This window comes from Phoca vitulina, unplaced genomic scaffold (assembly GCF_004348235.1).
Source record: "Phoca vitulina isolate PV1807 unplaced genomic scaffold, GSC_HSeal_1.0 scaffold33, whole genome shotgun sequence".
In the NCBI taxonomy this organism is placed as follows: Eukaryota; Metazoa; Chordata; class Mammalia; order Carnivora; family Phocidae; genus Phoca; species Phoca vitulina.
The window spans coordinates 20,758,351-20,764,333 of record NW_022589736.1 but is presented as its reverse complement, the minus strand read 5'-3'; positions in this window follow the sequence as shown (position 1 = coordinate 20,764,333).

Genomic DNA, 5,983 nt, shown 5'->3' with positions numbered 1-5,983 from the left:
AAATGTCTATTTAGATCCTCTGCAAACTTTTTTTTTTTTGGGGGGAAGAAAAACAGCTTTATTGAGATATAATTCATATACCATACAATTCATCCACTTAAAGTACACAATTCCATGACTTTATTATACTGACAGAATGGTGCATCCATCATCACAATCTATTGTAGAACATTTTCATTATGTTAAAAAGAAATCCCTCTCCCCTCAACCATACCCCCCAAATTCCTATTTCCTTCAGCTCTAGGCAACCACTCATCTGCCTTCTGTCTATTTTGGATATTTCATATACATATAATCATATAATACCTGGTCCTTTGTAACTGCTTTCTTTACTTAATATTTTCCAAGTTCGTATGTGTTTTATCATGTGTCAGCATTACATTTATTTTTATTGCCAAATCTATATCTAAAACTAATGATGTAATGTATGGGGATTAACATAGCAATAAAAAAATTAAAAAAAAAAAAAACAAAACCTCAATGAGATAGCACTCTGCAAACTTTTTAATTGAGTTGCTTTTTTTATTGTTGAGTTGTATGAGTTCTTTATATATTTTGGATATTAATCTCCTATTGGATATATAATTTGCAAATATCTTCTCCCATTCAGCAGGTTGCCTTTTCGTTTTGATGATGGTTCCTTCACTGTGCATAAGATTTTTAGTTTGATGCAGTCCCATGCAGTTTATTTTTGCTTTGTTTCCATGCCTTTGGATCAGATCCACAAAAACACCACGAAGATCATTGTCAAAGAGTTTACCACCTATGCTTTGTTCTAGTAATTTTATGATTTCAGGTCTTTTAACTTCTTTAATCCATTTTGTATTAATTTTTGTGTATGGTGTAAGACAATAGTCTACTTTCACTATTTTTGCATGTGGCTGTCCAGTTTTCCCAGAAGCATCTATTGAAGACACTGTCTTTTCTCTATTGTATGTTCTCAGGATCCTTTCTTGTAAATTGTTTGTCCGTTCATACGTAGGTTTATAGACATACATATTTTCTGGGCTCTCAATTCTTTTCTATTGATCTGTATGTTGCTTTTTATGCCAATACCATACTGTTTTGATTACTGTACCTTTGTAATATAGTTTGATACTAGGGAGCATGATACTCCCAGCTTTTTCTTCTTTCTCAAGTATGCCTTGGCTCTCTGGGAACTTCTGTGGTTCTCTGCAAATTTCAGAATGATTTGTTCTAATTTCGTGAAAAATGCTGTTGCAATTTTGATAGGAATTGCCACTGAATCTCCAGATTGCTTTGGGTAGTATGGACATTTTAATAATATTAATTCTTCTAATCCATGAACATGGAATATCTTTCCATTCATTTGTATCTTCTTCAATTTCTTTCATCAGTATCTTATAGTTTTCAGTGTACAGGTCTTTCACTTCCTTGTTTAAATGTAAGCCTATGTATTTTCTTTTTGATGCAACTGGAAATGGGATTGCTTCCTTAATTTGTCTGATAGTTCATTATTAGTGTATAGAAACACCACAAATTTCACATATTGATTTTAAGTCACATACATGCAACTTTACTGAATTTATTAGTTTTAACAGTTTTTTGGCAGAGACTTTAGGGTTTTCTCTATATAGTATCATGTCATTTGCAAATAGTGACAGTTTTATTTCTTCCTTTTCAACTTGGAAGACTTTTATGTCTTTTTCTTGCCTTATTGCTGTGACTAGGACTTACAGTACTATGTTAGGGAAAAGTGGCAAGAGTGGGCATCTTGTCTTATTCCTGGTCTTAGAGAAAAAGCTTTCAGTTTTTCACCACTGACTCTGATGTCAGCTGTGAGTTTGTCATATATGGCCTTTATTATATTGAGATGCATTCCCTCTATACCCACATTGTTGAAAGTTTTTATCATAAATGGATGTTGAATTTTGTCAAATTTTTTCTGCACCTATTGAGATGATCTTTTAACTTTTATCCTTCATTTTATTAATGTGACATATTATGTTGATTTGCAGATGTTGAACTATCTTTGCATCCCTGGAATGAATCCTAGTTGATCATGGTATATAATTCTTGTAATGTATTGTTGAATTCTCTTTGCTAATATTTTGTTGAGGATTTTTACATCAATGCTAATAAATGATATCGGTCTGTATCTTTTTTTTTTTTTTTTGTGGTCTCCTTGTCTGTTTTTATAACAGGGTAACAGTGGCCTTGTAAAATGAGTTTGGAAGCATTTCTTCCTCTCAAGTTTTTTAGAAGAATTTGAGAATTATAGGTATTCAATCTTTGAATGTTTGACAGATTAACTATTGAAACCATATGATTCTGAGCTTTTGTTTGTTGAGGGGCTTTTCATGACTGATTCAATCTGCTTAGTAGCATTGGCCTATTCAGATTTTCTATTTCTTCATGATTCAATCCTGGAAGGTTATGTGTTTCTAGGAATTTATCCCTTTCTCCTAGATTGTCCAATTTGTTGGCATATGCATATAATTGATTATAGTAGTTTCTAATGATCCTTTGTAGTTCTTTCATATCAGCTTTAACTTCTCTTACATTAATTAATTTTATTTATTAAGTCCTCTCTTTAATTCTTGGTGAGTCTAACTAAAGGCTTGTCAACTTTGCTTATATTTTCAAAGAACCAGTTCATAGTTTCATTGGTCTTTTCTATTTTCTTTTTAGTCTCTCCTTCATTTATTTCTGCTCTGATCTTTATTATTTCCTTTCTTCTTCTAACTTTACTTTGTTCTTTTTGTATTCCTTTCAATGTAAAGTTAAATGGCCTATTTGTGATTTTGTTTATTTCTGGAGGTAGGCCTGCATTGCTATGAACTTCCTTCTTAGAACCACTTTTGCTGCATCCCATAGATTTGGTGTGCCATATTTCTGTTTTTATTTGTCTTTAAGTATTTTTTGACTTCTCCTTTTATTTCTTTGATGACTCAGTAGCATATTGTTTAATCTCCACATTTCTGTGGGTTTTTTTCCCCAGTTTTCTTGTAATTTATTTCTACTTTCTTACCATTGTGGTTAGAAAAGATGCTTGAAGTGGTTTCAGTCTTCTTGCATTTATTGAGACTTGTTTTGCAGCCTAACATGATCTATCTTGGAGAATGTTCCATGTACACTTAAGGGAAAAATGTGTATTTTGCTCCTTTTGGATGGAATGTTCTTTATATTAATCTATTATGTCCATCTGGTTTCATGTGTCATTTAAGGCTTATGTTTGCCATTGATTTTCTGTCTGGATGATCTATCCAATGATGTAAATGTGGTGCTAAATTATCTTACTATTACTTTATTCCTACCAGTTTCTCCCTTTAAAAAGTCTATTAGTATTTGCTTTATATATTTTGGTGCTCCTATGTTGGGTACATATATATTTGTAAATGTTAGATCTTCTTGCTGGATGGACTGACCCCTTTATTATTATGTAATGCCCTTCTTTGTCTTTTATTACAGTGTTTGTTTTAATGTCTATTTTTTTCTGAGTATAGCTATACTATCTTTCTTTACATTTCCATGGAATATATTTCTCCATCCATTCACTTTCAGTGTGTCCTTACTTCTAAAGTGAGTCTCTTGTAAGGCAGCATATAGATGGGTCTTGTTTTTTATCCATTCAGCCACTCTGTCTTTTGACTGGAGAATTTAGTCCATTTACATCTAAGGTAATTCTTGATAGTTATGTACTTATTGCCATTTTGTTGTTTTCTGACAATTTTTGTAGTTCCTTTCCTTTCTTCTTCTCTTTCTCTCTTCCCTTGTGTTTTGATGATTGGTGTTATGTTTAGAATCCTTTCTCATTTTATTTTGTATATTTAAGTTGTTGCTTTGTGTTTACTATGCTTGTGTAAAGAATTATACACACACACACACACACATGCACGCACACACATATAATGGTCATTTTTAAGTTGATAGGGATTTAATTTGAACACATTTCAAACCTACATTTTTACTGCCCACAAACATGTTATATTTTTGATGTCACATTTTACATTTTTATTTTATGTATCTCTTAAGTGATTATTGTAGTTTTAGGTGATTTTACTACCATTGTCTTTTCACCTTCATACTTGCTCTATAAGTGGTTGATCCACTATCTTTACTATTTATCTTTGCCAGTGACATTTTTATTTTCATATGTCTCCTTGTTATTAATTAATGCCATCCCTTTTCAGCTTAAAAAAATGTCCCTTTAACATTTCTTGTAATGTTGGTTTCGTGGTAATAAACTCCTGTAGTTTTTGCTTATCTGGAAAACTTTTAATGTCCCCTTCAATTCCAAGTGATAAGCTTGCCAGGTAGTGAATTCTTGTTTGGTAGTTTTTCCTTTTAGCACTTGGATTATGTCATGTCACTCCCTTCTGGCCTGCAAAGTTTCTGCTGAAAAATATACTGACAGCCTTATGGGGTTTCCCTTGTATGTAACAACCCCCCCCTCCCTGTCCCCTAGTGTTTTTAAATTATCTCTTTAACTTTTACGATTTTAACACTTTTCCTTTAGCTCTTTGAACACATTTAAAATAGCCAATTTAAAGTTTTCATCTAGTAAAACAAACATCTGAGCTTTCCAATAGATTATTTTTATTGATTTCTTTTTTATCTATGCATGGGCTATACTTTCTTGCTTCTTTGTTCCTTTCTTAGTTCTTTGTATATCTCATATTTTTTGTTGTTGCATTCTGAACATTTTAAGTAACCTATTGTGACAACTCTGTAAATTAAGATATCTGCTACTCCCCAGGGTTTGTTGTTCCCTTTTTTTTTTATATACCCATTGTTTGTTTAGTAACTTCCCTGAATTAATTCCATAAAATCTGTATTCTTTGTCATGTATGGCCACTTAAGTCTTTACTTGCTTAGTCTTTACTTTGTTAATGATTGGACAGAGATTTACTTAAATGACTGGCACCCAAAATTCTCTCATTCTTTGCTGAGTGACTCTGTGTGCATGTTGTATGCCTTCAAACCTGGTCAGACAGTTTACAACTCCACTTTAAGTCTTCATTTCCTGCTTCTGTATGGCCTTATGTTCAGCCAAAGGTGAGCAGTTATAGCTTTGTAAGGTCTTACCTCAGCAGGCACACAGTTCTACAAATACATCTGGCCTTCTAGATTCCCAGGAATATGTTGGAGTTTTACAAAGCCAATTAGACATACCATTTTCTAGTTTTTCCTTTTAAAATTTCAGAGAGTGCACAAGTGGGGGAAGGGGCAAAGGGTGAGAACCATCAAGCAGACTCCCCGCTGAGCGTGGAGCCTGACTTGGGACTTGATCCCACAACCCATGAGCTGAGCTGAGCCAAAACCAAGAGTCGGATGTCCAACCAACTGAGCCAGCCAGGCAAACTGGGAGAGAGAAACTCTTAAGCAGACTCCACAATGAAGGGCTCAATCTCACAACCCTGAGATCATGACCTGAGCTGAAATCAAGAGTCAGATGCTTAACCAACTGAGCTACCCTGGCTCCCCAAGAATCTGTTATTAATCTGTCCACATTTAATAAGGGAATAAAGAAAATAATATAGGATTCTTAAAGAGATAGAAATTTCCTTATATGCAAATTTTCACTAAAATGATCAATTTTATTAGATAATATTTGTTTTAATGCTAACTGTTGTGGACTTTAGCCCATTCTTTTGTGCTCTCCACACATTTTCTATAGTTGGATTTCACCATGTCCTTGAAGTGGCTTTAAGATCTCAAATGAACTAAAGATATTTCAAGTTCCCTAACTTCCTTTTTTAAGTATACACACACACACACACACACACACATAAATATGACATACGTATATATATGACATAAAACTTCCATCTTAACTATTTTTAAGTATATAAATCAGTGGTATTAAGTACAGTCACATTGCTGTGCCGCCAATACCGCTATTCATATCCAGAATCATTCCAAACTGACTCTGTATGTATTAAACAATAATTCCCAATCTTCCTTCCCTACAACCCCTAGTAACCGCTATTCTATTTTTTGTCTTACGAATTTGCCTATT